Source organism: Kryptolebias marmoratus, linkage group LG7 (genome assembly GCF_001649575.2).
Source record: "Kryptolebias marmoratus isolate JLee-2015 linkage group LG7, ASM164957v2, whole genome shotgun sequence".
In the NCBI taxonomy this organism is placed as follows: domain Eukaryota; kingdom Metazoa; phylum Chordata; class Actinopteri; order Cyprinodontiformes; family Rivulidae; genus Kryptolebias; species Kryptolebias marmoratus.
In genome coordinates this window covers 21,763,053-21,773,370 of record NC_051436.1, presented here as the reverse complement: position 1 = coordinate 21,773,370, position 10,318 = coordinate 21,763,053, and the positions used below count along the sequence as shown (strand labels likewise).

The 10,318-nt window shown below is 34.0% G+C and overlaps 1 long non-coding RNA gene across 1 annotated transcript; it reads left to right on the top strand.

Moving 5' to 3' along the window:
- The first annotated feature begins 6 nt into the window (after nucleotides 1-6).
- On the top strand, nucleotides 7-1,192 carry LOC108245276. The gene is made up of 2 exons (XR_001808968.3): nucleotides 7-168; nucleotides 298-1,192. It is a non-coding gene; the product is annotated as an uncharacterized LOC108245276 (long non-coding RNA).
- The last annotated feature ends 9,126 nt before the right edge of the window (nucleotides 1,193-10,318 follow it).

Genomic DNA, 10,318 nt, shown 5'->3' with positions numbered 1-10,318 from the left:
TCAGTGATATTTTTGTTCTTTTGTATGTTCTCTAAGGAACTGGAGAGTTCGGAACACCACAATTAAAAATATTTACATCACGGGTAAACCTGACAGATCCTAATGCCAATACCACCAATTTGATTGGTGGTGCTTATCCAGTCATCTACCAGCAGCCACTTATTCCAGGTAAGCACAAGATATCCAGTAGTTATTATTTATTTATTTTAACTGTTACTGAATCCGCTAGATTTAGTTAAAAATAGTAACAACAAACATCCTAATAAGCTTTTTGTGTTTGTCTTTTCTCACCTACAGCTCTGCTGGTCACTGTGGTTATGATGACTTTCACCGCGCTGTGAAGAAACTGATTTCTGCCAAGCTTTAAAAACAATGCATGACTTTTCCATCAATGTTCAGTTGTATAAATATGAATGTTTAAGCTTTCATACCATGCACAGAGGTTTCCAGAGAGGTCAAATTCATGTTATGCTTATTTCCCACAGATAAAATCTGAAAGACTGGGTAAATGTTGTCTTTTTGACAGAATTTATTTTTGTTTATAATTTTGAAACTTAAAAGAGAGTAATATTCTGGACCTAATTTTTAAACGTCTCAAGTGTTTGACCACAGGATTACTGGACTTCTGTTCTGTTACAAAAAAATGTGAGGTCATCTTTGAACTGTGTAATAATGGAGTACAATTCACTATGAATTCTAATGATGGTAGAGTTATAATTATAAAAACAAGTTCTGGTTTTCTTCTTATGTTATAGTTCATACAGATTTGGGGTTTTAAGTTCTGGTTACCTTTTTGGCCGTTGAAATTGATTGTATGCTAAAATCTCATGGTTTTTTTTTTTTGTTCTCTTCTTTACATGAAGATAAAAATCGCTGTTTTAGTTAAGCTGAGGATTTGATGTCTCGTGTTTTCACAGCTCCTTTAGAAGTATGTATTTTCTCACACACAAGATAAAATGTCTTTTTCTTCATTATACTAATACATTACATCGTTTTAATGGTAATAATTATTTAATTGTACCTAAATATGATGCCTTTACTGGCTGATGATTTATGAATGTTAGTGCAAGTGTGATACTCGTAAAGAAAGCTACTTGATGCCAGATATTAGTGACATTAATGCACATTTGCACATATTGTAACAACTTATATATTATTATGTGTTTTAAATAAAACCTTTAATCACTGTAAACTGAATTTTGCCTTTTTAGAGGTACAGTTTATGCACTAATACAATTTAAGTATGATACAAAAACGGTAGAGATACTTTTCAAATCTGTTGTACAGAATTACAGTAACTTCCCATAAAAATACATATAAATACATATAAACCAACATAAAAGTCTCCCAGCTTAAATTCTAAATATGGGTGAAAAAAACACCAAATAAACCTGAAATCACAAATCATAAAAATAATGTTAGGTACATTTCAGGTTAAAGTACAGAAGCTAGTCAAAAACCTTCGCATACTTCTAATAAAATAAAGTAAGCTGCCATTTCAGGGCTGCTAGAAAGGATTTCAGTATTCTTAAAGTACTCTGATCATTTGCAAGTGAATAATTTCTAGGAGGAAAACCCCATTTATTTACATAACAAAGTTATACATATTAGCTAATTAATTAATGTTACAGCACTATACGCAGTACCTTAAGGAAAAATTCTATTTAGTCTTTTATGTGTTGGCTACTTTTAAAACGTCATATAAATGGTAGGTTAAAAACAAAAATATTAATTAGGCAGTTCCTATTGTTGCTTTAAAGATGGCAACTGAATGAAAAGATGGCCTGAAAATCCAGCTTGTTTTTTTTTTTGTTGTTGTTGTTTTCTTTGCTAAAAGCATGATTTAAAGATCGATTAAAGCTACCCTTACCTAGGACAAAAAGTGAACCTAATTATTTGTGAGATATTCCATCGGTTTGATCTTTTTACAATTAAACACTATAAAAGCATTCTACTGTATTTTTCTAGGTATCTCCTTTTTTAATTCAGCCTTTTAGTTTGAATCATTATACTTTTATCAGATAAGTATCGTCCTAAAATCCATTGGGAAGATATTTATTAAACAGTAATGTTAAATATGAAATAATTCTAATGAACTATCAAGGATCAACTTCATTGAATTCAATTTTTTTATTAAGTTTTCCACTTTCCACTTTTTTTCATTTTGGCCTAATTTTTGTTTAATAAATATTGACATAATGGTATTTTTTGTACACATGAAGTAAGAGTAGAATAATTTCAGAACCTATTAAAGAACAGATTTTTTAATATTATTATTATATTTATTATTAAACCTTTTTTTTTTTACCAAGAAAGAAATCCATTGAGAATATTATTCTCTTTTACAAGGATGTCCTGGCCAAGATCAAAGTTATTTGTAAGAATGGATTTTTAAAAAATAAAACAACTGACTGCCAAACACAAAAGCTGCACCTGGTCCAGGGTGGACCTGGAATAATCCTTTTCAGAGCCGAAGGTGGAGACTACTGTTCTGAAAGACTTCAGAACATAGGCAATACTAGCTTTTATCATCTAATTGTTGATAAAAAGTCATTATCAGCTACATAAAATTCATCATTAATTGACTAAAACAGTAATTTGTCTGTATTTAGCATCTTAAAATGTTATTCTCTTTTGTTTTAAGTAAAATGTATTTTAATTAGACAGGACAGCCATTGGTTGTATTTATGGTGAATTTGATTCTTTACTGATACTTTCCTTCAGTAATATGGCTGATTAAGAAATTATGTCACTCTATTTAATTCACGAAGTTTATTTCATTAGTAGTGTCTTTAACTTTAGAACCAAAACTCACTTATCAAGGCAAACCGGTTTCATAACAGAGACTGTCTCATTCTCCTGCAGCTCTTACCCACAATGACAATACTGCTGAGAGTCAGAAAAAAAAAATTGTGGACCTCTAAATAAAAATGATCATCAAAAGCAAGTGCAGTCAAATTTTTGTCATTGAGCATGATTGGATCCAAAGAAATATGATGAATACATGACTGAGTGATCAATTTCACAAGGCATGAACCCAGGTCAGATTTTGTCAGGGTGTGTTCAGAACGTGTTTCTTTACAAGACTGTGTTCTTTCAAACTGACGTTTTTATGAATATAATATTTGCAAGCATTGACAGATGAACCCATACATGACTGACTTTAGGAGATACACAACAAGATATATATTTATGAGTTATTAATGCATGAATATATGAATTTACAGGAAAAAGACTATATAAACAATGGTTACCAAAAGAATTCCTTTACCAGTGATAGCTGTGAGAACAGGTCATTGGTAATATTGTCTGATGTAGATGTCATCAGTGGAAGAAGCTAAATCTTCACAGCTTTCGGACATAATCTGTGTACACACTGTAATACATGTGCACACACAGCTTTGTCTGTAGAAGCACTCCCTACAACAGTGCTGATGAGTTTTCTTGCTTAAAAATCTATGGGTTACAGTGAGCTGGTAGTGGAAGCTGTTGCATCTTCATTTTCCTACTTGATAATTGAGTTTGTATGCACTGAAAAGGCTAAAAGCTGATTATTTGAAAAGCTTCAAGCATAGACTGATTGAACAGATAGTCTGGTCATTTTTGAAGTGATGTTCTGTCAAATAGTTCTCAATAGTTAGTATCCTAGCAGCAGTGACATCAGTCATAAAGCATGAAATATAAAGAAAAGGGCAGAAGTCTTTTGTCCAGACCAGTTAATGGCCAGCTTCACTAGTAGCTGAGTAAACCTTTGGACTACACCTTTGGCCAGCCTCTCAGCACCATCTACATAAACACAGTCTATTTGTGCTCAGTGCATACATATATTCACGTAGTAACACAAATGTTGTTCAGTTGACAAAACAACAAATGGTGTCAGCCAAAAGTGTAGAGGTTTAATATTAACTAAAGTAGCATTCTTTCACACTGGTATGTTATTTTTGAGAAAGAGTTATTCTATTAGCCTGAAAAAAAATCTGTTCTTTGTTTAGCAACCCAATAGCCAAGCCTGGACAAAGACTTTTGCCTCTTTCTCCATACTCTGCTCTATGACTGATGTCACAGCTGATACCTATGTGACAGAACATCACTTCAGAAATGACAAGACTGTCCCCTAAGTTACTCATTTTAAAGTACGAAATGAAAGGTTATCCTGAATGGTGCAGTTTAAAAGAGTTTACTCCAGTGGTTTTCCAGATATATTGATATGGAATTCTGAACTGTGGGTTCACACTTACTTTAAATGAAGCTCTCGGCAGAATCCACCAAAAACGACTTGGAAGCTTTAGTCACCTGAATGATCTACATTGGCTGTAGTCTGAGTAGGTAAACAAATATGGTGGAACCGGACAAATATAGAATTGAGGCAAAGACATTTAGGTGCAAAATGCAGAAGAAGGGAGAGAGAACGAGTAAGACAACACTCAAGAATAAATACTGGGGATCAAGCAGGGCAATGAAGATGGAGCTCTAGACTGGTAAGTTTACCTTCGACCTAACTTATCTTTTTATCTGCATACTTTACAAATCTAAGCATAAATACGTACCAATACATCCATATTGTTGGACTTCTTTCTTATGTAAAACAGTTCTTCCAGGAGCATCCTGATTGTTGACTTATTCTCAGTCACTTTGGCTGTTTCATGTAGATAAACAAACACGTGGTAATTGGCAGCCATTCACAAATTTTCATGAGATTTTTTTTTATTTAAGGACACATTAACCATTAATATTTATGAAAAAAAATTGTGAAGATTTTATTTTTCTTATTTGATTTCATTATTTTTTTTACTGGTCTTCACAAATAACTTTAGTTGGCTGCTCAATTAATCAGTTTATTTCAACTCGAGAACTAAAAAGAGGTCCACATGCCTTTGACTTGAACTGCTAGGATTTCCTTGTCCTGAATGACATAGAAGCTACAGCAGCACTGTTTAAATTGTGTTGAACTGTATTTGTTAACCAAACAACACAATAGGAGAGGCACAATTAGCATTCACAAATACAGAATGATAATTAAAGTGAAATGCACGGGTCAAATGTAAATTGTACATTGCTCTTGGTGTGTTACAATCTTGGGATTTTAATTTTAATTCCGTTGGCAGGTAACAGTTAGAACCTTGTAGAGTGTTGCATGAACTGAACTGCTAACAGGGCACACCCAAACGGTTTGGGCATTACTGAATAATGACTGACCTGGTTCTTCTAGTCCTTCCTGACTGGTCTGTTGCAGCAGGCGTTGGTTAAGTTTCGTCTTTCACCTAGTGCTTTCATAATAACAAGAATCATCATTATCGTTATTATTACTACTACTACTAAGATGTATTTGTCTTTTTATCCTATCTAATATAAACTACTTCCTAAGAGGAAACAGCAAGCAACTTGCATTTGAGATCCTAAATGTGACCTCTATACACTTATTTTTCTTCTTAATTTGAAAAACATAAAAAAACACAAAACCCTGTTGTACTTCACAAACAGGTACATTCTTTAAATGTTTAGACTAAAACATAGATCTTACAGAACAATATCCAACACCTCCTTCTTAAGTCAAAAGAACTTTATGCATAATAGTATTAGTACAATACCTTTTGGTGAAGAAGGCACTCCTAAAACCTGTTGATTAACACCAGCACAAAAAAGGGAAGAAAAAATATAGTAATACTTGTTTAAACATAAAAATACAAAACATATATTTAAATATATGTGTGTGTGTGAGTGTGTGTGTGGAGGGGGGTGTGAATGTGCGCGCAGCATATTCTAAAACAGAAGAAGCTAATAAAACACAAAAACAAACAAAAAAATACATTCAAGTGAAATTAATGATCCCAATGAATGGTTTTAAATTTTGTTTAAATGTTCACATTTTTTTGTGGTAGGAGGATATTTTACCCTCTGAGCACAAAGGCTAATTTGCTCAGTAGATCATCTGCATTTCGTAACCTTACACATTAAAGCAGTGTATGGAACATTTTTGTCTGTGTGATGCCTGCTGCTCACGTCACCCATCAGATAAGGAGTTACATATGTGTGTGTGCGTATATATATATATATATATATATATATATATATATATATATATATATATAAATGCAGAATATGGACTGGAAGCCCCGAGATCAAAGTGGGGAACACCCCCAAAGGTAGTGGAGAATGACCGAGCTAAGATCCTGTGGGACTTCCAGATCCAGACAGACAAAATGGTAATGGCGAACCAACCGGACATTGCGGTGGTGGATAAACAACAGAGGAAAGCAGTTGTGGTGGATGTAGCAATACCGAGTGACTGCAACATCAGGAAAAAGGAGCACGAGAAACTGGAGAAATACCAGGGCCTCAGAGAGGAACTGGAAAAGGCCTGGAAGGTAAAGACCACAGTGGTGCCTGTGGTCATCGGGGCCCTAGGGGCAGTCACCCCCAAACTGGAGCAGTGGCTACAACAGATCCCAGGAACAACATCAGACATCTCAGTCCAGAAATGTGCAGTTCTAGGCACAGCCAAGATACTGCGCAGAACCCTCAAGCTCCCAGGCCTCTGGTAGAAGACCCGAGCTCAGAGGATGAAACAAAAGAGACCACCGGTGGAGGGTGAGAAGGGAATTTTTTTATTTTTATTATTTTTTTTATATATAATAAATACATTTTTCACATTTTTACATTTGTTTTCTCACACTTTCCCCAAATTCATTCATTAATAATATTCTACAGCAGAGTTCTTCTATAACGAGTTGTGACATGATCATCCTTACAGTGTTAATACAGTTTTAAATTCTTGTACATATTTATAGATCATCTTTTAATTCAGTCTTTAAAAAATCTAATAGTTATTCTGTTTTATCAACATTAAGCTCATCTTGACTTTTTTTTTTTCAATCAGTAAATCTTGTACACAAACACAAGGTGGTGCTGTTTAATCATTAAAAGATGTTCTGAACTAACCAGTCCTTCACTTATTTGACAGTGTGAACACAGACTAGTTTAAATGTTGTCCCTAAAACAAAAAATTTAAACTCATAAAGTATATTTATATTTTAAAAAAATCCATTTGCCATCAGAATAAGTAACACATTTGACCACAGCAGATATACTGGACGACATTCCCTGAATGATTGCAGTTGATGAGCATTGGTGAAATAAGTGAAATAGATAAAATAAAATAAAAAAAAACAGTTGTTGTCTGAAAAATATGAGCTGTTGAATAACGCTGATGAGATCCAAGGATTGATTTTATAAATACAGATTAGTTCAGGAGAACATTACACACATTCACATTTAACACCTAAGAAATTTTCCAAGGCTGTTATCTGCAGTTTACTTACCTTCCTCAAAGAATTTAAATTTCAGTAAACCTTTGAATAAAAGGTGTGTTTTCTGCAGCTTTTGACCTATGATGTATTCTGTTTGCCTTATTGATGTAATAAATTGGCCTAAAAATCCAAGGTACTAGAGGTGTGGGATAGAGCATACTTTGATATCGATCTGATACCAAGTAAATACAGGGCCAGTATCACCCATACCAATACCCATACTTTTTAATATTTAAGTTTGATATATCATCAAACTTCTGAACTTTACTTGTTTTGTCAGTTTTCTTTTGAATTAATTTTGTTAAAACCTGAACAGAATTTGGACAAAGTTTATAGGTGTCCACAAAATATTTTAACAGAATATTAACATGATAAACAGAAACAACAGGAAAAACTAAACAAATTTGTTTACATTCCTAAATAAACAAAGTGAAAATAACTGAGCAAATCAAACTAAATAACTTTTTGGAGGCAGAGCTAAGAAACAACAATGCAAAAACAAAAGCTTTCTCCCCTTTAGTGCACTCTAAGGGTTTTTCTTCAGACAGGTTAGTGGGCGGGGCTTGTTGAAGCTGCCTGGCTCCACTGAGTCACATGATGGTGCAAGACTAGACTCGACATGTTGGTGATGGGTTGGAAACAGAGAGAGAAAGTCAACTGGACCTGGCTGACTGTCGCTTCTCTTATCGAAACTGCAGCGGTGCAGACAAGAGGGAATCTGAAAGGAAAGTATCGATCTTACCACACGAGTATCGATCTGATACCAATACTGACTTGGTATCGATACTTCATATCGATATTATCAATATTTTGGTCAATCCGCCCAGCTCTACTAGGGACCCAAAGAGCCAAAGCCCCGTGATCTTCATCTGGACATGGGGCTGAGGTAGATCCAGTCTGACAAAAAAACAAACAAACAAACAAAAATAAACATTCACACAAGAAAATCTAGAGGAACACAGAAGTACTTCATAAAATGTGAAGTTATTCCAATGAAACAAAAAAAGAAATAAATACAAAGATGATAATAATATCAGTTTAAAACAGAATTTATTGATCCTGTGGATTATTAGATTTATTAAGGCATTTATATATGTTTGTATTTATATTTTAGTCTTTCATAAAAACAGACTCCAAAAGGTCTTTGAAGAAGCATGGAGTTGGACTTTCTGAGAAAAAATTGTGATAATGATTTAGGACAAAGACGCCAATGAAAATTCTTTTATCAGTGAAAAACAGAAAAAAGCCCCCCAAAAAACAATGTCACATGCTAAAATGACGCCATTGTTGCTTTTGTGCCGGGTTATTTTAGCCAAAAGCTAATTAGCAAACCCAGTTCTTTGATGCCTTTTAAATAGAAAATAAACTAAAATCTTTAAAACAAACCACAACTACACACCAAAAATCAATAATAATAGATATTTTTATACCTACACATATAAAATGAGTACAAATAAGGAAATAAGGAATAGGGAAATACAAGAGCATATATAGGGGAATGAAATATTGACTAGTTAAAGGCTAGTAAACATCATTTACTGCATTTGAAAATCATTTGGAATATAATTTTTCAGGAATCCTACTTTATCCTCAACCCGCTTCCAGTGTGTCTGTATTTGGGACCTTCCTATAACTTGAAGATCAAACCGAGACAGATTTAAAGGAGGTAGGGATTGTTAAAGTTTCTGAACAAAGGAGAAGAGGCTCTAAAGTGAATTCATGGTTTCACATGAACATAGCAGCGTGTGAGCAGCCATAATCATCCTAATGCGTATCAGTTTGTGAGAGTCTCCTGTGCCTCTTTGTTGGTAACCACATGCAACGGAAAATATCTGTGACCACACAAACTCTGTCCAACTCCTACATTAAGAAAGAAAAAGAAGAGATTTGTCAGGATCTGTGATGACGGAGACGAACCCTGAGTGCAGACTCATTTTCAAAAAATGAAAACTTATTTATTAAATAAAGAAAAATAAACAAAACAAACAGCTGACGTGGTAGCATCTCAAACAAACAAAAATCCAAAACGCACGGCAGGGAAAGGCAACAAGGAACCATGGCACAGAGAACAGCAGCAACCAACAAACAACAAACAATGAACCGACGGATAGTGAAAGAAGTGACCGGGTATTTGAATACTGAGGGTGACGAGGTAAGTGGAAAACAGGTGAGTGGGGATAATTACAGACAAGTGGAGATGGGCGTGGCAAGGAGGGCAAAAGAATGACGGGGGAGGAGTGAATACTGAGCAGGAACAGGAAAAACCAAACTGAAACACACAACAAAACAATAAAGAAAACAAAACAGAAACACAAAAAATCCAAATCCTCACAAGATTGATCTATGGATCAATCTACACTGATGCTTACCAATATTTAATCATTGACAATGTTTCCTATAAAGTGCAGGACTGTAGACTGAACACATGTTCATACACCAAAGCTGAATCCCAATCCATCCCTTCCCTTTACTTTTAGCTGTAACCCTATGGTCTGCATGTTCATGTTAGGAAGAAAGACATCACAATCTTTTTTTGTGTTTTAAAGTGAACACAATAAGGCAGGGCTTTCTAATCCCAAAAACATTTTCTTTTCTAGCTTGAAAAATAAAAAAACCTCTGTAACTGTAATGGCTGGTTTTAGGTATTACAATATATTATGTTTGAAATCAGTGTCAGTTATCCTGAACAAGCTTAAAAATAACAAAAAATAGCATTGGATTTCACTAAAGAAACATGATTTATTACAAAAAACATAGCAAGTTAGATGTAAGCTGTGTACCAATAAGTTTGGTATTATTGTCAGTTATATTTAACAAACATAAAGACAGCAATATGTAGCCTCCTATATCTCTGTTATACATATTTTATTGTCTGAACAATTTAGTCTAGTTTTAAGTGTTATAATTGTATTATTGTATTCTTCTGAAACAAGCATGAAAAATAATGTTGCACATAAAGTCTGTTGCAGGCTATATAACTAGTTTCATACAATATATAAGGGTGTGTAGAC